General features: G+C 31.1%; 1 long non-coding RNA gene across 2 annotated transcripts; it reads right to left on the bottom strand.

Moving 5' to 3' along the window:
• Positions 1 to 3,064: 3,064 nt before the first annotated feature.
• Positions 3,065 to 9,330, bottom strand: LOC139983703 (uncharacterized). Of its 2 annotated transcripts, none has more exons than XR_011798802.1 (3): positions 9,308 to 9,330; positions 7,250 to 7,279; positions 3,065 to 3,589 (listed from the first exon to the last, which is right to left on the bottom strand). It is a non-coding gene; the product is annotated as an uncharacterized lncRNA (long non-coding RNA). The 2 variants fall into 2 exon arrangements; XR_011798801.1 differs by lacking the exon at positions 9,308 to 9,330 and adding an exon at positions 7,715 to 7,908.
• Between the last annotated feature and the right edge of the window lie 16,198 nt (positions 9,331 to 25,528).

The raw sequence follows: 25,528 nt of genomic DNA, 5'->3' as shown, positions 1-25,528 counted from the left end.
CTTACCGAACTTATTATAGGCGCAATGAAATGATTTAGGACGATGAAGGAGGATACAATTTGGCTGGAATTATGCTTCGAGACTGTAGATTCTTACGATAGCTTAGGTTTGGAAGAGGATTGATGATTAAGTACAATTGGCGCGGTGATAATGAATTTAGTTAACCAGCGCTATCTTATTTGGTTGTTGTTATCGATCTTTTTGAAAGAGGTAAAATCGAACTGCCGTATGAAATGTTTTGGTCTTGCTAAGTTTCATACCTTATGGAGTATCTCTTTTGGAAAGACCCAGATGGTTTAACCAAGTGATGTACTGTATTCTCATTAACATGTTGTATTCTTTTGATAAAATCATGTCCAGTGCGAGAACATATATATGCCTATGTGTATATAGTAATTATCCCTAATTCTTAATTGGAATCAAATATTATACATATATAGATAATGTCGGCGCCTACGGCCTATACGTTGGTGGGTATCGTGTATGCATGGTGTTATTATCATATAATTCATATCTTCATTCAGTATAGTTTGTGAACTGTATCGCCAACGTTAGTAACAATGGAAGTAACCCCGCGAAGTGTGAAGCGAAAAATGGAAGGGGTGGGCAGTTTTCGAAAACAATTGGTACATTCCGCAGTAAAGTGCACCTGACACTCTAGGTTTCAAATTAGAAACAGATTGGACACAAATGCTCCTGAAACACACTTTATTTTGGTCACCACATCTTTACATTGGGCTTCGATAGAGTAAAATTGTACTTGTTGTTAGGCAGGCGCATTGTATTGGGGCGGGGGATACTATAGTTATGGTTCTTAGCCTTGGGTCCTGTAATTGGTAGGTTAAAATGGCTTTCAGGAGACTTTCATCCGCACGATTGTATATATCACCAAAATAAGGGGGAGAGAAGTTTTGTAGCAGTCTAAAGGTATATTCACCAATAAAAGAAGTATAATACACCTAATGAATAACTGGTAGCTGAAATAAAAGACACTTCTCTGCCCTTGTGTATTTTCTATTTAAAATCAAAAGAACCTGTCTCCTAATAACATTCAAATGCAACAACAACAACATTTAAATAGGTACCCATAGATTGTCATAGCCGTATTATAGCCCTCAGACTCGCCATTCCTCCCCTTTGTCTGTGAAGTGGTCCCTTATGAAGAAATCAGTTACAACCTTGGTGTGCACACTATGAAGGACATGCTGTATAGCTGGACAGCGATGATATCAATTATTGGAAATAGTTTTTTGTTTCCTCGTTGAAAGCAATGGAACCTATGAAGTCAGGTCGGCATATCTGTGTGTGACACTTTAGTTTGCATGCATTATAACTGAACAATGGAATGATTGATCAATAACATACTTGGTGGGTACTAGGGAAATAGTTAATCATGGTTGAGCGCACTTGGGAACTACCCCCAAGGCCCTGCCCATGCCCTCTTTTCTCCCCGTAGGGACAGGCGAGGAGTTAGTTCCTGCTACCTGAAAGTCTATTGGTGTTCTGTATACAAAATGCCCAGCATTCTAGCACATGCCCGTTGCAACCTATTTGTATGTTCTGATATGCTTGACCCTCCAGTGCCTTCAATGTTCCCTCGGAAACGAGCAGAACTTTATGGTTAACGGAGCTTGCTGCCTGAAGCATGGCCATCACCAAGGAATCAAACGGACTTTAGCCCCTACCTCCATGTTGAGAGCATGATGAAACCCTGCACAGGAACAAGTCAAAAAGCTTTCAATATTATGAAGCAAATGTCTCCAATCACTTTTATTTCTTATTGTAATGCAATTTTTAATACGACTATTGACTCTTGTAAAAAACTTGAATAGTTCATTCGTTGAAGGATATTAAGTATGAAATCCTATCATTTAATTATCTTCTACATCATTTTTTGTCATAATGGATCTCCGATACATGCATCAAGTGCATCAGGTGCGCACAGTCCATTGCCCATCCCGGCCTCCTGGATATAAGTGCACCCTGGATGTAGTTAGCCTAGGCCCATATACCGGTTACGGCGTCCTTTCGGATGCGATATGACTAAAGCCTAATGACAACAATTATCACCTCCTCATTTTACTTGAAACTGTATCCCTAAGGGTAAATGAACTTGACAGAATAACATTGGATGGCGGTTATGATGTCCTGGGCTTATGTCACTAACAATTAAATACTACGCAAATAGGCTTAGTCTAACTTATGGCTATGGTCGTAGCCTTGCTCTTGGTCTAACTTAGGCTAGTCTAGGTCATAACTTAAGTCTAGAATATTTCAGTATATTACCATAACTAGAATTAATATAATAATATTCAATTTCAACCTCCTTTTGCAAAATATTCCCAACACTGTAAATGGCAAAAGGGGCCTAAGAAGTACAGGCCTAGCCAGTAATCTGAGTTTTGAGGTAGGCAAAGCCTAATCAACCTAGCCAGGCCTAATTCACTAACCATGTTCGGACACAGCTTTGTAGGCAAAAGGACACACTCAAGCTACTAATCGTGCTAACATTTCTTCCTTTGATGACTGTGACTGAATATAGAAATCCATCAAACATTTTGCACTCTCACTTCATAAGGTGGGGATCTTTTATTCTGCATAAACTTCTACCCACTTTGCAAAATTGACATGAAATTGAGAGCTGCATGAACAGATTACACAAAATTAAGGATGTGTGGGAAAGAGGGGGGGGGGGGGGCATTTCAAGGCATTTTCCAGGGACAATTATGACGTTATCTGAGTGGAGCACTCATGATTCTGAATATGACATGTAATTCTATACGAAATACGTCAAAATATTGACACTTGTGTGTCTATTGTGCGCGAAAAGCTTGTATTCTCAAAGTGCGTATTTGCATGCCCTACTATAACGTACAAATTGCACATATTTTGCTAGTTTCAACCGTTTGTCTTGCGCGCAAGGAGAGCATATTCTATGTTCGGCTTGAACGCTTCCATTAAATTGCTTGCGCATATACGTTCCAATTCTACACAGAGTGCAGAAAATGTTCGCAAACATTTCCGAATAAAATTTGCAGGAGTGAAGAAACACAAATGACAGCAGTCAGTTTCGTGGTTTTATTAAGCTAGAAGTCATGTTATGAAGTCATATATCATCATTTTTTTTGTAGTCGTTGATACTTGAAAGTTTTACCAAAATTAAATAAAATAAATTAAGTCACTCAAATATTAATTAATTAATAAAAAAAATCCAACAGGAAGGGGATTTAACTGACCTAATTAGCAATTTTTGCATATATTAAATGGCTGATTTAAAAATTTGGTTCTCATATCATTACTTCAGGATAAGTAACTTAGCAATCAAGAGAAAAGTCGGGGATCTCTCTCCTTATTAACTAGTGATACAGGGTTAAATAATTCCGTCATGTCGCATTCTCTAATTTCTCGTTAAAATCACCCCATAAGTAGCACATTTTGCATGCTTTGGTAGAAAAATTATTACATTAAATTCAGTTATTACACTATAGTATCACATAATCAGTTCACCAATTCGAAAGGCTTCATAACATGGAGCTTAGGTTGACCACTGGGAGGCATTGTGTTGGATTTACGTCCACTTGATTTCTGCCTGGAAAGAACAAATGGAAATCATTATCAGCATGTATCATACACATGCACGTGAGTGATTGCTACAGCTGACTTGATATTGCATGAAATGAGAGAACTAAAACGTATAATTACACTATATGAAGAAGTGTAATTATACCTGTGTGCAGGGGGGTAGGAGCCGGGTGCACTGGGGCACGTGCCCCCACTTTTCATAAAATTTTACTATTTTACAAAATAGCAAATGTGCCCTACTGGCAAATAAAATGTGCCCCTTTGATTAAGAACTGTCTTTTGGATATAGCCTTGTTAATTTTAATTATTTATTTTAATTATTTATTTATAGTCTGTACATGCTAAGGATTTAACCGAGGTTGCTAAAGACTTTTGTTCAAGGAATGAAAACAGGAGGAATTTTTTTGGAAAGTTCTAAATAATGGATCGACAGAAGTATATATGTAGGTTGATAGAGTCACGTGCACCATAATAGTATTGATAGCATACTAAAACATCATATATATTTAAGTGATATGGCCGGTGTGTATCGGTTTATAGCATATCGAGTGGTAGTTGTGGAATGAGAAAGTGCCCCTCCGAGGTTGTGCCCCCACTTTTTGGAAGCTTCCTACCCCTCTGCCTGTGTGTATATTTAGTTGGCTCAATTAATTCTTCGACTATGTATAAAACCAATTTTTGGAGTACTTGTTGCATGTATTTGTCTATATTACAGAGTCACATTGTAATAGTGAGGAAGACAATGTAAGTCAGATATTCAGCGTCACAGGGTGGTAGACCATGAAAGTCAGATACCACTAGAGTCACATTGTGGTAGTGATGGAGACAATGTAAGTCAGATACCCCAGAGTCTCTTTGCAGTAGTGAGGAAGACGAAGAAAGTCAGATACAATCAGAGTCATATTGTGGTAGTGCGGAAGAACATTGAAGTCAGATACCCATGAGACTCATTGTCGTACAATGGAAGTCAGATACCCTCAGACTCACATTGCGGTGGTGAGGAAGACAATGGAATCAGATACTCTGTGGTTGTCTTGGTGTATATCTTTGTGATCCACTGAGAGAAATATGTATCTAACCCATTTTTTTTTTTACTACAATTAGAAATCAAAGAAAACATATTTTAGATATAACATGCACAATTTGAGGAGATATTCTGCCCAAAGTAAGTAAAAAAGGTCAAAATGTACTCAATCAATTCTGATAATTAAGCTTTTTGTGAACAAAACTTGGTACGATGGTACGTAGCATGATGAAACAAATCTTGTTTTCTTCCTGAAGATTGCTTTTTCAAAACTTAAATTGTATGTTTAAAACATTTCTCATAACCTAATTCTGGCTCTGTGACCAATTCAAAATAAAGAAAACATGAACAAACTCTGGACAAATCGAGCCCACGCCTGCTACATGCTATAGTACAGTTATATAAACTAAAGTCATGTATCGTAATTCCAATCTGAGAACCATCAATATTTATTTCCAGAAATATATTCCAGACTCTTTTGTGCTTTCAGCAATCAAAATAACACATTTTTGAACTAACATGCACAACTTGAGAAATTGTGAAGTTAATTTCATTAAACAAACGGTCCCAGATTGAAGTACCTCGCATACGTTTTTCCTTTCAAATAACGTCACGGTAATGCCTATTCGGTTAAAACTATACAAATCTGATAAGCACAACTATTGATTTCAATAATATTGTTTCAAATTTGTTTCTACTTTCAGGAATCAGTTGAATCACATTTTCGAATTAACATGCTCAATTTGAGAAACTGATCTTATACAAATCCATACAGATTGAAAAAAAAAATATCAATGCCTTTGGATACTTTAAATTCGTCTGTTAGAATCACACAGCAAGGCTAAACACATTGTGATATATTCTAATTTGAAATGCACCTCAATTTATTTCCAGAAAAAATTCCAGTTTAAGTGCCAGATTTTAGATAAAATCCTCATCAAAATCATACAAATTGAGAAAAATCAATGTCTTCGAGCACAGTTTTCGTTTATATATTGCGTTATTTAAAAAACTCCTCTATCGTTCGTGCATTAATAATAAGGCCTCGCCTTGAGCTCATTTTTAAGTTACAGAATGAATGGAAATGTGACTGTTAATGTTCATGTATCTGAAACCCCAAGATTAAATACATATTTTGATAGACATCCCTCTTTAACCTCTCCCCCGGTATTGCGAGTAACCTCTTGTCCAGAAATCATGATTCACCATCACACTACCCCCCCCCCCCCCTATTGATGAAACGCCCATGCCTCATATCCATGCTTCTCCTCACTCCCATTCCCCGATCATCAAATCCACCTACACTACTTCCGTAACACCAGTGTCCAAAAACTATGCCTTTCCCCTCCTTCACAAATTACTGGCTACGCGCCTGCATGATTAGCACTGCGCCCATGCCTCCCATCTATGCACCCCCCCCCCCCAGACCATCAAATCCACCTACAACACTCCCACGACTCCACTGGTAGAATTTCATTACAGCTACCTATAAGTGTGACTTTGTGATTTTGCTATTCCATTTATGTGTACGTATGCATATTGGCATACTACCTATATCTCCCATACATAATAACACTATATTGTGCCTGTGCTAACATATGCCTCTTAAAAGTAACATTTGAGCATAGGTTAACCGAAATGGTATTGCATTACATATGCATTACTTGGCCACAAAAAGGCCCTAAGAGGTGTACACTCTATATATGTATTGTTTTATGGTTGGTGTTTACCATGCCCCTACCGTGGGATTTAGTCACATGACCAAAATGTAAACAATAACCCCAATCTGTAGGATTTTTACCTATATATGGATCCAGGGGTATATATATATATATATATATATATGTATATATATATATATATATATATATATATATATATATATATATATATATGAAAACGTAATGAGAATGAAAATCCAGAACAGTGAAAAAACGTCCAGCCTCCACCGGGATTCGAACCCGGACCTCCCGCTTTGTACGCGGACACCCTAACAAACTAGGCCATGGACGCTGATTGTATATATATATATATATATATATATATATATATATATATATATATATATATATATATATATATATATATATATATATATATATATTGAAATTAGGTTTTATTTTTATTTTTTTACATTTTTGCTCCTCATTTATATCATTCTTTTGGTATTCCTTTCTTTTGCTTAGTTTACAATGCTTGCTTTGTTTGCTCTGTTTTTTTCTTTACATGTGAGATTTATCATTTGTTTTAATTATATTCACATGACATCCAACACACATAACATATGCACATTACAAATACACTCAGTTATAGTGCTATATTTTTATATTTGTATCGCTACTCGTTTTTTCATTCTATAGGTCTGTTACAATGCTATTATTGTAAGAACAATGGTGTTCATACTAAATGATGTTCTTGTCTCCATCTTTCTGAAGCTATTTTCTCTGTCTCTTTGATACTTCCATATATTTTGCTCGTAATGGCTACTCGCTATTCCCATAATTCGCGCTTTTAAAAAAGCTTGTTTAGCTGCAGGCAAACCAACATGATTGAATTTCATTCAAGGTTCATCAAAAGGCGAAAAAATAATATGTATCTAACTGGTATCACCTCATCGGTACCAATAGGCAAACATTTCAATACCTGCAAAGTCTCCCCCTCATATCAGTTGGCCTGTAAATGCAAAGAAAGAACAGATAAAATGAACATACTAAAATAAGATTGCAGCAGTAACATTTGTATTGTTCTTCTGCCAGCGTATTAAAAAAAACCACCAAAAGAACGGACGCAAAAGAGAATACACCAACAGCCGAACACCAAAGAAAGTCGAACAAACCCACCAACAAAACGAACGCAAAAGAGAATACGCTGGCAGAAGAACAATACACCAACAACCCTATAATCCCCGGTAATCCCGACGAGGATCCTATATATTCATGGAGCATAACTTGAAACTATCAGTGAGCGGTGAGGTGGCAGAACGGGAGAGTACACATCTGCAGTACCTGAGGTCCCTGGTTCAAACCTCGGTGTCGACACTGACACCAATTTTCACCCCGCTCCTTTCACGTGGTAGGAAAGTGGCTACACGTGGAAAGCGTTACTCACGTCCTTCGGAGGGGACACACCCCTGCCTCGTTACTTCAGGGCACTATTCGAAAAGAGAAGGCGAGTTTCGCCGGTGTCCTTCCACGCACAAAAACTTGGAACATCGATAATTTCCGACTAAGGATTTCCTTAGTCTGCTGAAGCACCTTCGGGTGGAAGCGTAATACGAGGTGTATCATAACATATCTTGAAACTATCAGTTGTCTGACGATCGCTATAACGCGTGAAACTCCGAGTTACAACTACTAGTGTTCCACTAGTCTCAACTAGTATCAACACATATTCCGCTTTGTCCACTGGACATAGATCACTCTGCGCCAAGATGGACGCCAACCAACCAACTTTATATATATATATATATATATATATATATATATATATATATATATATATATATATACGCTTGTGCTAAGAGAATACCGTTTTGCAGTACGCTCTTTATATCTATCTATCTATCTATCTATCTATCTATCTATCTATCTATCTATCTATCTATCTATCTATCTATCTATCTATCTATCTATCTATCTATCTATCTATCTATCTATCTATCTATCTATCTATCTATCTATCTATCTATCTATCTATCTATCTATCTATCTATCTATCTATCTATCTATCTATCTATCTATCTATCTATCTATCTATCTATCTATCTATCTATCTATCTATCTATCTATCTATCTATCTATCTATCTATCTATCTATCTATCTATCTATCTATCTATCTATCTATCTATCTATCTATCTATCTATCTATCTATCTATCTATCTATCTATCTATCTATCTATCTATCTATCTATCTATCTATCTATCTATCTATCTATCTATCTATCTATCTATCTATCTATCTATCTATCTATCTATCTATCTATCTATCTATCTATCTATCTATCTATCTATCTATCTATCTATCTATCTATCTATCTATCTATCTATCTATCTATCTATCTATCTATCTATCTATCTATCTATCTATCTATCTATCTATCTATCTATCTATCTATCTATCTATCTATCTATCTATCTATCTATCTATCTATCTATCTATCTATCTATCTATCTATCTATCTATCTATCTATCTATCTATCTATCTATCTATCTATCTATCTATCTATCTATCTATCTATCTATCTATCTATCTATCTATCTATCTATCTATCTATCTATCTATCTATCTATTTATCTCTCTATCTATATATATATATATATATAAATATTGTATAAGATAAATAATCTGTTTTTTCATTCATAATACATTCTAAAAGGTTTTAACAGTAGAAAAATATTTTTCTTTATAGTACAATGACTTTAAAGTGTCATTTTACTAGTTTTCCGTCACTTTTTGCCTGCTTTTGGCTCTTGACCTCACTAGCTTACAAACATATCATTGTATGTTCATTAACTTGTCATTCATATCATCGATAAACATGTTATTGTATTAAAATCGTGCGTTACCAATGTTGTGCAAATTATAATATTTCATTCAAATTGTGTATACATGAAAATAAAGAATTTACAGGAAGTGATTGACCTCGTTGGAACAGATAATGACATGGTTCCACAAATATTAATAATGATGAAGACTTACCGGCTGTAAAGAAACGAACAGATGGAAAGAAGTAAAAAAAAACATCATATACCAGAGAAAAACAGTAAAAACACAAGCACAGTGACGTTAAAATGTCAGTTTACTATAACTGTAACAACTAGTTTTCCGTGCCTGATAAAGATGTTCGTTGTGCGTTATCAAAGTTGTGAAAATAATAACATTTCATTAAAAATGAAAAATAAAAAGGAATAAATATCCCTTGTCCATATGATTAATGTTTAAATATTAAAGTAACAACTTAATTTCAAAACAATCGTTCTTTTGCATTGATCTTGTCATCTTATAATCGATAAAATGTTAACGTATAAACTATTTCAAATGTTGTTAAATGAAAAAGATTCCGTTAATATTATGTACGAAATAAGGAATTGATTAGAACTGAATTCCCTGGCTGTTGGTTTCTTTGAAGAGGGATTTGAAATTAATAAGTATACACAAAGGTAACTCATGAAAAAGACTTACCTTCTGAAACAAAATTACATACAAAGAAGAAAAGAACTTTTAATATAGTTAATGGATCCTAGTAAAAAGTCAAAATCAGCGTCTTTAAAATGTACGTTTATTATAAGTAAAATATGTACTTTTTTGTAGCAAATTCCCTGATTTTCATCTTCACCTCACTAGCTCATATCGTCAATTGTTAAATGTTTAAGCTGCAAATTAATAACAACAATCTTTCTATCTTCAAAGACATTGCGATCCATGTTTTCGATGAGCATGTTCGTTGTGCGTTACCAATGTTGTCAAAATTGTAACATTTCCTTAAATAATGAAAAGAGAACAAGAATTCATATCCCTGGTCCATATTATTAATGTTTAAATAATAAAGTAACAACTTAGTTTCCAAACAATTGTTCTATCTTGACTGTACTTGTCATTCATATCATCGATAAAGTTGTTATTGTATTAAATCTTGTGTTACCATTGTTGTGCATATTATAATATTTCATTCAAATTGTGTATACATGAAAATAAAGAATTTTGTGCAAATTATAATTTTTCATTGACAATTTTGATGATGAAAATCAAAAATTAACAGGAATTGATTTCTCTGGTGGCTTCTTTTTGAAAGGGGAATATGTAATAACATGTATCTGCAATCTTTAATCATGATAAATACTTACCCCCTGAAAAGAAACAGAGAGAAAGAAGGAAAGAACAAATTGTCATATAATAGAGAAAAAACAGCAAAGACACAAGCACAGTGACTGTAAAATATAAGTTTATGACATTTGAAATCATTAGTTATCATTAGCTTTCCACTGTTTGTGTCTCTAAACCTGGCTAACTGATACATTGATAGTTAAATATTAAAGTTACAAATTCATTTCAAAACAAACGTTCTATCTTCATTGAACTTGACATCATATTATCGATGAACATGTTATTGAATTAAACTATTAAACAATGTTGTTAAATAAAACATTTCCATTAATATTATGTATGAAATAAGGAATTAATATGAATTAATTCTCCTGCTTGATGGTTTCTTTGAACAGGGATTTGATAATCATGAGTATACACAAACGTAACTCATGTAAAAGACTTACCGACTGAAAAAAAAAAAAAAAACATAGAAAGGAGAAAAGAACTTATCATCTTTTAATAGAGAAATGGATCCTAGTAAACAGACAAACACAGCGTCTTTAAAATGAACGTTTACAACAAGTAAAACAGTTTTTCTGTAGCCTATTCCTTGTTTTTGATCTTCACCTCACTAGCGCATATCGTCAATGGTTAAATGTTTAAGCTGCAAATTAATAACAACAATCGTTCTATCTTCAAAGACATTGCGATCCATGTTTTCGATGAGCATGTTCGTTGTGCGTTACCAATGCTGTGGAAATTGTTACATTTCCTTAAATAATGAAAAAAGAACAAGAATTCATATCCCTGGTCCATATTATTAATGTTTAAATAATAAAGTAACAACTTAGTTTCCAAACAATTGTTCTATCTTTACTGTACTTGTCATTCATATCATCGATAAAGTTGTTATTGTATTAAATCGTGTGTTACCATTGTTGTGCATATTATAATATTTCATTCAAATTGTGTATACATGAAAATAAAGAATTTTGTGCAAATTATAATTTTTCATTAACAATTTTGATGATGAAAATCAAAAATTAACAGGAATTGATTTCTCTGGTGGCTTCTTTTTGAAAGGGTAATATGTAATAACATGTATCTGCAATCTTTAATCATGATAAATACTTACCCCCTGAAAAGAAACAGAGAGAAAGAAGGAAAGAACAAATTGTCATATAATAGAGAAAAAACAGCAAAGACACAAGCACAGTGACTGTAAAATATAAGTTTATGACATTTGAAATCATTAGTTATCATTAGCTTTCCACTGTTTGTGTCTCTAAACCTGGCTAACTGATACATTGATAGTTAAATATTAAAGTTACAAATTCATTTCAAAACAAACGTTCTATCTTCATTGAACTTGACATCATATTATCGATGAACATGTTATTGAATTAAACTATTAAACAATGTTGTTAAATAAAACATTTCCATTAATATTATGTATGAAATAAGGAATTAATATGAATTAATTCTCCTGCTTGATGGTTTCTTTGAACAGGGATTTGATAATCATGAGTATACACAAACGTAACTCATGAAAAAGACTTACCGACTGAAAAAAAAAAAACATAGAAAGGAGAAAAGAACTTATCATCTTTTAATAGAGAAATGGATCCTAGTAAACAGACAAACACAGCGTCTTTAAAATGAACGTTTACAACAAGTAAAACAGTTTTCTGTAGCCTATTCCTTGTTTTTGATCTTCACCTCACTAGCGCATATCGTCAATGTTTAAATGTTAAAGCTACAAATTAATAACAACAATCGTTCTATCTTCATAGACATTGCGATCCATGTATTCGATAATCATGTTCGTTGTGCGTTACCAATGCTGTGGAAATTGTTACATTTGCTTAAATAATGAAAAATAAACAAGAATTTATATCCTTGGTCCATATCATTAATGTTTAAATATTAAAGTAACAACTTAATTTCAAAACAATTGTTCTATCTTTATTTAACTTGTTATTCATATAATCGATAAACATTTAATTGTCTTAAATTGTGCGTTACCAATGTTGTGCAAATTTTAATATTTCATTGACATTGTTGATGATGATAACAAAGAAGTAACAAGAATTGATATCACTGGTTGCTTCTTTGAAAGGGGAATTTGTAATAAAATGTATCTGCAATCTTTAATCATGATAAATACTTACCCCCTGAAAAGAAACGGATAGATATAAGGAAAGAACAAATTGTCATATAATAGAGAAAAAAACAGCAAAGACACAAGCACAGTGACTGTAAAATATAAGTTTATGACATTTGAAATCATTAGTTATCATTAGCTTTCCACTGTTTGTGTCTCTAAACCTGGCTAACTGATACATTGATAGTTAAATATTAAAGTTACAAATTCATTTCAAAACAAACGTTCTATCTTCATTGAACTTGACATCATATTATCGATGAACATGTTATTGAATTAAACTATTAAACAATGTTGTTAAATAAAACATTTCCATTAATATTATGTATGAAATAAGGAATTAATATGAATTAATTCTCCTGCTTGATGGTTTCTTTGAACAGGGATTTGATAATCATGAGTATACACAAACGTAACTCATGTAAAAGACTTACCGACTGAAAAAAAAAAAAAAACATAGAAAGGAGAAAAGAACTTATCATCTTTTAATAGAGAAATGGATCCTAGTAAACAGACAAACACAGCGTCTTTAAAATGAACGTTTACAACAAGTAAAACAGTTTTCTGTAGCCTATTCCTTGTTTTTGATCTTCACCTCACTAGCGCATATCGTCAATTGTTAAATGTTTAAGCTGCAAATTAATAACAACAATCTTTCTATCTTCAAAGACATTGCGATCCATGTTTTCGATGAGCATGTTCGTTGTGCGTTACCAATGTTGTCAAAATTGTAACATTTCCTTAAATAATGAAAAGAGAACAAGAATTCATATCCCTGGTCCATATTATTAATGTTTAAATAATAAAGTAACAACTTAGTTTCCAAACAATTGTTCTATCTTTACTGTACTTGTCATTCATATCATCGATAAAGTTGTTATTGTATTAAATCTTGTGTTACCATTGTTGTGCATATTATAATATTTCATTCAAATTGTGTATACATGAAAATAAAGAATTTTGTGCAAATTATAATTTTTCATTGACAATTTTGATGATGAAAATCAAAAATTAACAGGAATTGATTTCTCTGGTGGCTTCTTTTTGAAAGGGGAATATGTAATAACATGTATCTGCAATCTTTAATCATGATAAATACTTACCCCCTGAAAAGAAACAGAGAGAAAGAAGGAAAGAACAAATTGTCATATAATAGAGAAAAAACAGCAAAGACACAAGCACAGTGACTGTAAAATATAAGTTTATGACATTTGAAATCATTAGTTATCATTAGCTTTCCACTGTTTGTGTCTCTAAACCTGGCTAACTGATACATTGATAGTTAAATATTAAAGTTCCAATTCATTTCAAAACAAACGTTCTATCTTCATTGAACTTGACATCATATTATCGATGAACATGTTATTGAATTAAACTATTAAACAATGTTGTTAAATAAAACATTTCCATTAATATTATGTATGAAATAAGGAATTAATATGAATTAATTCTCCTGCTTGATGGTTTCTTTGAACAGGGATTTGATAATCATGAGTATACACAAACGTAACTCATGTAAAAGACTTACCGACTGAAAAAAAAAAAAAACATAGAAAGGAGAAAAGAACTTATCATCTTTTAATAGAGAAATGGATCCTAGTAAACAGACAAACACAGCGTCTTTAAAATGAACGTTTACAACAAGTAAAACAGTTTTCTGTAGCCTATTCCTTGTTTTTGATCTTCACCTCACTAGCGCATATCGTCAATGGTTAAATGTTAAAGCTACAAATTAATAACAACAATCGTTCTATCTTCATAGACATTGCGATCCATGTATTCGATAAACATGTTCGTTGTGCGTTACCAATGCTGTGGCAATTGTTACATTTCCTTAAATAATGAAAAAAGAACAAGAATTCATATCCCTGGTCCATATTATTAATGTTTAAATAATAAAGTAACAACTTAGTTTCCAAACAATTGTTCTATCTTGACTGTACTTGTCATTCATATCATCGATAAAGTTGTTATTGTATTAAATCTTGTGTTACCATTGTTGTGCATATTATAATATTTCATTCAAATTGTGTATACATGAAAATAAAGAATTTTGTGCAAATTATAATTTTTCATTGACAATGTTGATGATGAAAATCAAAAATTAACAGGAATTGATTTCTCTGGTGGCTTCTTTTTGAAAGGGGAATATGTAATAACATGTATCTGCAATCTTTAATCATGATAAATACTTACCCCCTGAAAAGAAACAGAGAGAAAGAAGGAAAGAACAAATTGTCATATAATAGAGAAAAAACAGCAAAGACACAAGCACAGTGACTGTAAAATATAAGTTTATGACATTTGAAATCATTAGTTATCATTAGCTTTCCACTGTTTGTGTCTCTAAACCTGGCTAACTGATACATTGATAGTTAAATATTAAAGTTACAAATTCATTTCAAAACAACCGTTCTATCTTCATTGAACTTGACATCATATAATCGATGAACATGTTATTGAATTAAACTATTAAACAATGTTGTTAAATAAAACATTTCCATTAATATTATGTATGAAATAAGGAATTAATATGAATTAATTCTCCTGCTTGATGGTTTCTTTGAACAGGGATTTGATAATCATGAGTATACACAAACGTAACTCATGTAAAAGACTTACCGACTGAAAAAAAAAAAAAAACATAGAAAGGAGAAAAGAACTTATCATCTTTTAATAGAGAAATGGATCCTAGTAAACAGACAAACACAGCGTCTTTAAAATGAACGTTTACAACAAGTAAAACAGTTTTCTGTAGCCTATTCCTTGTTTTTGATCTTCACCTCACTAGCGCATATCGTCAATGGTTAAATGTTTAAGCTGCAAATTAATAACAACAATCGTTCTATCTTCAAAGACATTGCGATCCATGTTTTCGATGAGCATGTTCGTTGTGCGTTACCAATGCTGTGGAAATTGTTACATTTCCTTAAATAATGAAAAAAGAACAAGAATTCATATCCCTGGTCCATATTATTAATGTTTAAATAATAAAGTAACAACTTAGTTTCCAAACAATTGTTCTATCTTTACTGTACTTGTCATTCATATCATCGATAAAGTTGTTATTGTATTAAATCGTGTGTTACCATTGTTGTGCATATTATAATATTTCATTCAAATTGTGTATACATGAAAATAAAGAATTTTGTGCAAATTATAATTTTTCATTGACAATGTTGATGATGAAAATCAAAAATTAACAGGAATTGATTTCTCTGGTGGCTTCTTTTTGAAAGGGGAATATGTAATAACATGTATCTGCAATCTTTAATCATGATAAATACTTACCCCCTGAAAAGAAACAGAGAGAAAGAAGGAAAGAACAAATTGTCATATAATAGAGAAAAAACAGCAAAGACACAAGCACAGTGACTGTAAAATATAAGTTTATGACATTTGAAATCATTAGTTATCATTAGCTTTCCACTGTTTGTGTCTCTAAACCTGGCTAACTGATACATTGATAGTTAAATATTAAAGTTACAAATTCATTTCAAAACAACCGTTCTATCTTCATTGAACTTGACATCATATAATCGATGAACATGTTATTGAATTAAACTATTAAACAATGTTGTTAAATAAAACATTTCCATTAATATTATGTATGAAATAAGGAATTAATATGAATTAATTCTCCTGCTTGATGGTTTCTTTGAACAGGGATTTGATAATCATGAGTATACACAAACGTAACTCATGTAAAAGACTTACCGACTGAAAAAAAAAAAACATAGAAAGGAGAAAAGAACTTATCATCTTTTAATAGAGAAATGGATCCTAGTAAACAGACAAACACAGCGTCTTTAAAATGAACGTTTACAACAAGTAAAACAGTTTTCTGTAGCCTATTCCTTGTTTTTGATCTTCACCTCACTAGCGCATATCGTCAATGGTTAAATGTTTAAGCTGCAAATTAATAACAACAATCGTTCTATCTTCAAAGACATTGCGATCCATGTTTTCGATGAGCATGTTCGTTGTGCGTTACCAATGCTGTGGAAATTGTTACATTTCCTTAAATAATGAAAAAAGAACAAGAATTCATATCCCTGGTCCATATTATTAATGTTTAAATAATAAAGTAACAACTTAGTTTCCAAACAATTGTTCTATCTTTAGTGTACTTGTCATTCATATCATCGATAAAGTTGTTATTGTATTAAATCTTGTGTTACCATTGTTGTGCATATTATAATATTTCATTCAAATTGTGTATACATGAAAATAAAGAATTTTGTGCAAATTATAATTTTTCATTGACAATTTTGATGATGAAAATCAAAAATTAACAGGAATTGATTTCTCTGGTGGCTTCTTTTTGAAAGGGGAATATGTAATAACATGTATCTGCAATCTTTAATCATGATAAATACTTACCCCCTGAAAAGAAACAGAGAGAAAGAAGGAAAGAACAAATTGTCATATAATAGAGAAAAAACAGCAAAGACACAAGCACAGTGACTGTAAAATATAAGTTTATGACATTTGAAATCATTAGTTATCATTAGCTTTCCACTGTTTGTGTCTCTAAACCTGGCTAACTGATACATTGATAGTTAAATATTAAAGTTACAAATTCATTTCAAAACAACCGTTCTATCTTCATTGAACTTGACATCATATAATCGATGAACATGTTATTGAATTAAACTATTAAACAATGTTGTTAAATAAAACATTTCCATTAATATTATGTATGAAATAAGGAATTAATATGAATTAATTCTCCTGCTTGATGGTTTCTTTGAACAGGGATTTGATAATCATGAGTATACACAAACGTAACTCATGTAAAAGACTTACCGACTGAAAAAAAAAAAAAAAAAACATAGAAAGGAGAAAAGAACTTATCATCTTTTAATAGAGAAATGGATCCTAGTAAACAGACAAACACAGCGTCTTTAAAATGAACGTTTACAACAAGTAAAACAGTTTTCTGTAGCCTATTCCTTGTTTTTGATCTTCACCTCACTAGCGCATATCGTCAATGGTTAAATGTTAAAGCTACAAATTAATAACAACAATCGTTCTATCTTCATAGACATTGCGATCCATGTATTCGATAAACATGTTCGTTGTGCGTTACCAATGCTGTGGCAATTGTTACATTTCCTTAAATAATGAAAAAAGAACAAGAATTCATATCCCTGGTCCATATTATTAATGTTTAAATAATAAAGTAACAACTTAGTTTCCAAACAATTGTTCTATCTTGACTGTACTTGTCATTCATATCATCGATAAAGTTGTTATTGTATTAAATCTTGTGTTACCATTGTTGTGCATATTATAATATTTCATTCAAATTGTGTATACATGAAAATAAAGAATTTTGTGCAAATTATAATTTTTCATTGACAATGTTGATGATGAAAATCAAAAATTAACAGGAATTGATTTCTCTGGTGGCTTCTTTTTGAAAGGGGAATATGTAATAACATGTATCTGCAATCTTTAATCATGATAAATACTTACCCCCTGAAAAGAAACAGAGAGAAAGAAGGAAAGAACAAATTGTCATATAATAGAGAAAAAACAGCAAAGACACAAGCACAGTGACTGTAAAATATAAGTTTATGACATTTGAAATCATTAGTTATCATTAGCTTTCCACTGTTTGTGTCTCTAAACCTGGCTAACTGATACATTGATAGTTAAATATTAAAGTTACAAATTCATTTCAAAACAACCGTTCTATCTTCATTGAACTTGACATCATATAATCGATGAACATGTTATTGAATTAAACTATTAAACAATGTTGTTAAATAAAACATTTCCATTAATATTATGTATGAAATAAGGAATTAATATGAATTAATTCTCCTGCTTGATGGTTTCTTTGAACAGGGATTTGATAATCATGAGTATACACAAACGTAACTCATGTAAAAGACTTACCGACTGAAAAAAAAAAAAAAACATAGAAAGGAGAAAAGAACTTATCATCTTTTAATAGAGAAATGGATCCTAGTAAACAGACAAACACAGCGTCTTTAAAATGAACGTTTACAACAAGTAAAACAGTTTTCTGTAGCCTATTCCTTGTTTTTGATCTTCACCTCACTAGCGCATATCGTCAATGGTTAAATGTTTAAGCTGCAAATTAATAACAACAATCGTTCTATCTTCAAAGACATTGCGATCCATGTTTTCGATGAGCATGTTCGTTGTGCGTTACCAATGCTGTGGAAATTGTTACATTTCCTTAAATAATGAAAAAAGAACAAGAATTCATATCCCTGGTCCATATTATTAATGTTTAAATAATAAAGTAACAACTTAGTTTCCAAACAATTGTTCTATCTTTACTGTACTTGTCATTCATATCATCGATAAAGTTGTTATTGTATTAAATCGTGTGTTACCATTGTTGTGCATATTATAATATTTCATTCAAATTGTGTATACATGAAAATAAAGAATTTTGTGCAAATTATAATTTTTCATTGACAATGTTGATGATGAAAATCAAAAATTAACAGGAATTGATTTCTCTGGTGGCTTCTTTTTGAAAGGGGAATATGTAATAACATGTATCTGCAATCTTTAATCATGATAAATACTTACCCCCTGAAAAGAAACAGAGAGAAAGAAGGAAAGAACAAATTGTCATATAATAGAGAAAAAACAGCAAAGACACAAGCACAGTGACTGTAAAATATAAGTTTATGACATTTGAAATCATTAGTTATCATTAGCTTTCCACTGTTTGTGTCTCTAAACCTGGCTAACTGATACATTGATAGTTAAATATTAAAGTTACAAATTCATTTCAAAACAACCGTTCTATCTTCATTGAACTTGACATCATATAATCGATGAACATGTTATTGAATTAAACTATTAAACAATGTTGTTAAATAAAACATTTCCATTAATATTATGTATGAAATAAGGAATTAATATGAATTAATTCTCCTGCTTGATGGTTTCTTTGAACAGGGATTTGATAATCATGAGTATACACAAACGTAACTCATGTAAAAGACTTACCGACTGAAAAAAAAAAAAAACATAGAAAGGAGAAAAGAACTTATCATCTTTTAATAGAGAAATGGATCCTAGTAAACAGACAAACACAGCGTCTTTAAAATGAACGTTTACAACAAGTAAAACAGTTTTCTGTAGCCTATTCCTTGTTTTTGATCTTCACCTCACTAGCGCATATCCTCAATGGTTAAATGTTTAAGCTGCAAATTAATAACAACAATCGTTCTATCTTCAAAGACATTGCGATCCATGTTTTCGATGAGCATGTTCGTTGTGCGTTACCAATGCTGTGGAAATTGTTACATTTCCTTAAATAATGAAAAAAGAACAAGAATTCATATCCCTGGTCCATATTATTAATGTTTAAATAATAAAGTAACAACTTAGTTTCCAAACAATTGTTCTATCTTTAGTGTACTTGTCATTCATATCATCGATAAAGTTGTTATTGTATTAAATCTTGTGTTACCATTGTTGTGCATATTATAATATTTCATTCAAATTGTGTATACATGAAAATAAAGAATTTTGTGCAAATTATAATTTTTCATTGACAATTTTGATGATGAAAATCAAAAATTAACAGGAATTGATTTCTCTGGTGGCTTCTTTTTGAAAGGGGAATATGTAATAACATGTATCTGCAATCTTTAATCATGATAAATACTTACCCCCTGAAAAGAAACAGAGAGAAAGAAGGAAAGAACAAATTGTCATATAATAGAGAAAAAACAGCAAAGACACAAGCACAGTGACTGTAAAATATAAGTTTATGACATTTGAAATCATTAGTTATCATTAGCTTTCCACTGTTTGTGTCTCTAAACCTGGCTAACTGATACATTGATAGTTAAATATTAAAGTTACAAATTCATTTCAAAACAACCGTTCTATCTTCATTGAACTTGACATCATATAATCGATGAACATGTTATTGAATTAAACTATTAAACAATGTTGTTAAATAAAACATTTCCATTAATATTATGTATGAAATAAGGAATTAATATGAATTAATTCTCCTGCTTGATGGTTTCTTTGAACAGGGATTTGATAATCATGAGTATACACAAACGTAACTCATGAAAAAGACTTACCGACTGAAAAAAAAAAAAACATAGAAAGGAGAAAAGAACTTATCATCTTTTAATAGAGAAATGGATCCTAGTAAACAGACAAACACAGCGTCTTTAAAATGAACGTTTACAACAAGTAAAACAGTTTTCTGTAGCCTATTCCTTGTTTTTGATCTTCACCTCACTAGCGCATATCGTCAATGTTTAAATGTTAAAGCTACAAATTAATAACAACAATCGTTCTATCTTCATAGACATTGCGATCCATGTATTCGATAATCATGTTCGTTGTGCGTTACCAATGCTGTGGAAATTGTTACATTTCCTTAAATAATGAAAAATAAACAAGAATTTATATCCTTGGTCCATATCATTAATGTTTAAATATTAAAGTAACAACTTAATTTCAAAACAATTGTTCTATCTTTATTTAATTTGTTATTCATATAATCGATAAACATTTAATTGTCTTAAATTGTGCGTTACCAATGTTGTGCAAATTTTAATATTTCATTGACATTGTTGATGATGATAACAAAGAAGTAACAAGAATTGATTTCACTGGTTGCTTCTTTGAAAGGGGAATTTGTAATAAAATGTATCTGCAATCTTTAATCATGATAAATACTTACCCCCTGAAAAGAAACGGATAGATATAAGGAAAGAACAAATTGTCATATAATAGAGAAAAAAACAGCAAAGACACAAGCACAGTGACTGTAAAATATAAGTTTATGACATTTGAAATCATTAGTTATCATTAGCTTTCCACTGTTTGTGTCTCTAAACCTGGCTAACTGATACATTGATAGTTAAATATTAAAGTTACAAATTCATTTCAAAACAAACGTTCTATCTTCATTGAACTTGACATCATATTATCGATGAACATGTTATTGAATTAAACTATTAAACAATGTTGTTAAATAAAACATTTCCATTAATATTATGTATGAAATAAGGAATTAATATGAATTAATTCTCCTGCTTGATGGTTTCTTTGAACAGGGATTTGATAATCATGAGTATACACAAACGTAACTCATGAAAAAGACTTACCGACTGAAAAAAAAAAAAAAAACATAGAAAGGAGAAAAGAACTTATCATCTTTTAATAGAGAAATGGATCCTAGTAAACAGACAAACACAGCGTCTTTAAAATGAACGTTTACAACAAGTAAAACAGTTTTCTGTAGCCTATTCCTTGTTTTTGATCTTCACCTCACTAGCGCATATCGTCAATGGTTAAATGTTTAAGCTGTAAATTAATAACAACAATCGTTCTATCTTCAAAGACATTGCGATCCATGTTTTCGATGAGCATGTTCGTTGTGCGTTACCAATGCTGTGGAAATTGTTACATTTCCTTAAATAATGAAAAAAGAACAAGAATTCATATCCCTGGTCCATATTATTAATGTTTAAATAATAAAGTAACAACTTAGTTTCCAAACAATTGTTCTATCTTTACTGTACTTGTCATTCATATCATCGATAAAGTTGTTATTGTATTAAATCGTGTGTTACCATTGTTGTGCATATTATAATATTTCATTCAAATTGTGTATACATGAAAATAAAGAATTTTGTGCAAATTATAATTTTTCATTGACAATGTTGATGATGAAAATCAAAAATTAACAGGAATTGATTTCTCTGGTGGCTTCTTTTTGAAAGGGGAATATGTAATAACATGTATCTGCAATCTTTAATCATGATAAATACTTACCCCCTGAAAAGAAACAGAGAGAAAGAAGGAAAGAACAAATTGTCATATAATAGAGAAAAAACAGCAAAGACACAAGCACAGTGACTGTAAAATATAAGTTTATGACATTTGAAATCATTAGTTATCATTAGCTTTCCACTGTTTGTGTCTCTAAACCTGGCTAACTGATACATTGATAGTTAAATATTAAAGTTACAAATTCATTTCAAAACAACCGTTCTATCTTCATTGAACTTGACATCATATAATCGATGAACATGTTATTGAATTAAACTATTAAACAATGTTGTTAAATAAAACATTTCCATTAATATTATGTATGAAATAAGGAATTAATATGAATTAATTCTCCTGCTTGATGGTTTCTTTGAACAGGGATTTGATAATCATGAGTATACACAAACGTAACTCATGAAAAAGACTTACCGACTGAAAAAAAAAAAAAAAACATAGAAAGGAGAAAAGAACTTATCATCTTTTAATAGAGAAATGGATCCTAGTAAACAGACAAACACAGCGTCTTTAAAATGAACGTTTACAACAAGTAAAACAGTTTTCTGTAGCCTATTCCTTGTTTTTGATCTTCACCTCACTAGCGCATATCGTCAATGTTTAAATGTTAAAGCTACAAATTAATAACAACAATCGTTCTATCTTCATAGACATTGCGATCCATGTATTCGATAATCATGTTCGTTGTGCGTTACCAATGCTGTGGAAATTGTTACATTTGCTTAAATAATGAAAAATAAACAAGAATTTATATCCTTGGTCCATATCATTAATGTTTAAATATTAAAGTAACAACTTAATTTCAAAACAATTGTTCTATCTTTATTTAATTTGTTATTCATATAATCGATAAACATTTAATTGTCTTAAATTGTGCGTTACCAATGTTGTGCAAATTTTAATATTTCATTGACATTGTTGATGATGATAACAAAGAAGTAACAAGAATTGATTTCACTGGTTGCTTCTTTGAAAGGGGAATTTGTAATAAAATGTATCTGCAATCTTTAATCATGATAAATACTTACCCCCTGAAAAGAAACGGATAGATATAAGGAAAGAACAAATTGTCATATAATAGAGAAAAAAACAGCAAAGACACAAGCACAGTGACTGTAAAATATAAGTTTATGACATTTGAAATCATTAGTTATCATTAGCTTTCCACTGTTTGTGTCTCTAAACCTGGCTAACTGATACATTGATAGTTAAATATTAAAGTTACAAATTCATTTCAAAACAAACGTTCTATCTTCATTGAACTTGACATCATATTATCGATGAACATGTTATTGAATTAAACTATTAAACAATGTTGTTAAATAAAACATTTCCATTAATATTATGTATGAAATAAGGAATTAATATGAATTAATTCTCCTGCTTGATGGTTTCTTTGAACAGGGATTTGATAATCATGAGTATACACAAACGTAACTCATGTAAAAGACTTACCGACTGAAAAAAAAAAAAAAAAACATAGAAAGGAGAAAAGAACTTATCATCTTTTAATAGAGAAATGGATCCTAGTAAACAGACAAACACAGCGTCTTTAAAATGAACGTTTACAACAAGTAAAACAGTTTTCTGTAGCCTATTCCTTGTTTTTGATCTTCACCTCACTAGCGCATATCGTCAATGGTTAAATGTTTAAGCTGTAAATTAATAACAACAATCGTTCTATCTTCAAAGACATTGCGATCCATGTTTTCGATGAGCATGTTCGTTGTGCGTTACCAATGCTGTGGAAATTGTTACATTTCCTTAAATAATGAAAAAAGAACAAGAATTCATATCCCTGGTCCATATTATTAATGTTTAAATAATAAAGTAACAACTTAGTTTCCAAACAATTGTTCTATCTTTACTGTACTTGTCATTCATATCATCGATAAAGTTGTTATTGTATTAAATCTTGTGTTACCATTGTTGTGCATATTATAATATTTCATTCAAATTGTGTATACATGAAAATAAAGAATTTTGTGCAAATTATAATTTTTCATTGACAATGTTGATGATGAAAATCAAAAATTAACAGGAATTGATTTCTCTGGTGGCTTCTTTTTGAAAGGGGAATATGTAATAACATGTATCTGCAATCTTTAATCATGATAAATACTTACCCCCTGAAAAGAAACAGAGAGAAAGAAGGAAAGAACAAATTGTCATATAATAGAGAAAAAACAGCAAAGACACAAGCACAGTGACTGTAAAATATAAGTTTATGACATTTGAAATCATTAGTTATCATTAGCTTTCCACTGTTTGTGTCTCTAAACCTGGCTAACTGATACATTGATAGTTAAATATTAAAGTTACAAATTCATTTCAAAACAAACGTTCTATCTTCATTGAACTTGTCATCATTAAATCGATGAACATGTTATTGAATTAAACTATTAAACAATGTTGCTAAATAAAACATTTCCATTAATATTATGTATGAAATAAGGAATTAATATGAATTAATTCTCCTGTTTGATGGTTTCTTTGAACAGGGATTTGATAATCATAAGTATACACAAACGTAACTCATGAAAAAGACTTACCGACTGAAAAAAAAAAACATAGAAAGGAGAAAAGAACTTATCATATTTTAATGTAGTTAATGGATCCTAGTAAACAGACAAACACAGCGTCTTTAAAATGTACGTTTTCTACAAGTAAAACAGTTTTCTGTAGCCTATTCCTTGTTTTTGATCTTCACCTCACTAGCGCATATCGTCAATGGTTAAATGTTAAAGCTACAAATTAATAACAACAATCGTTCTATCTTCATAGACATTGCGATCCATGTATTCGATAATCATGTTCGTTGTGCGTTACCAATGCTGTGGAAATTGTTACATTTGCTTAAATAATGAAAAATAAACAAGAATTTATATTCTTGGTCCATATCATTAATGTTTAAATATTAAAGTAACAACTTAATTTCAAAACAATTGTTCTATCTTTATTTAACTTGTTATTCATATAATCGATAAACATTTAATTGTCTTAAATTGTGCGTTACCAATGTTGTGCAAATTTTAATATTTCATTGACATTGTTGATGATGATAACAAAGAAGTAACAAGAATTGATTTCACTGGTTGCTTCTTTGAAAGGGAAATATGTAATAACATGTATCT

This window comes from Apostichopus japonicus, chromosome 16 (genome assembly GCF_037975245.1).
Source record: "Apostichopus japonicus isolate 1M-3 chromosome 16, ASM3797524v1, whole genome shotgun sequence".
NCBI classification, from domain to species: Eukaryota; Metazoa; Echinodermata; class Holothuroidea; order Aspidochirotida; family Stichopodidae; genus Apostichopus; species Apostichopus japonicus.
The sequence above is the reverse complement of the archived record's forward strand: the minus strand, read 5'-3'. Positions and strand labels throughout refer to the sequence as shown.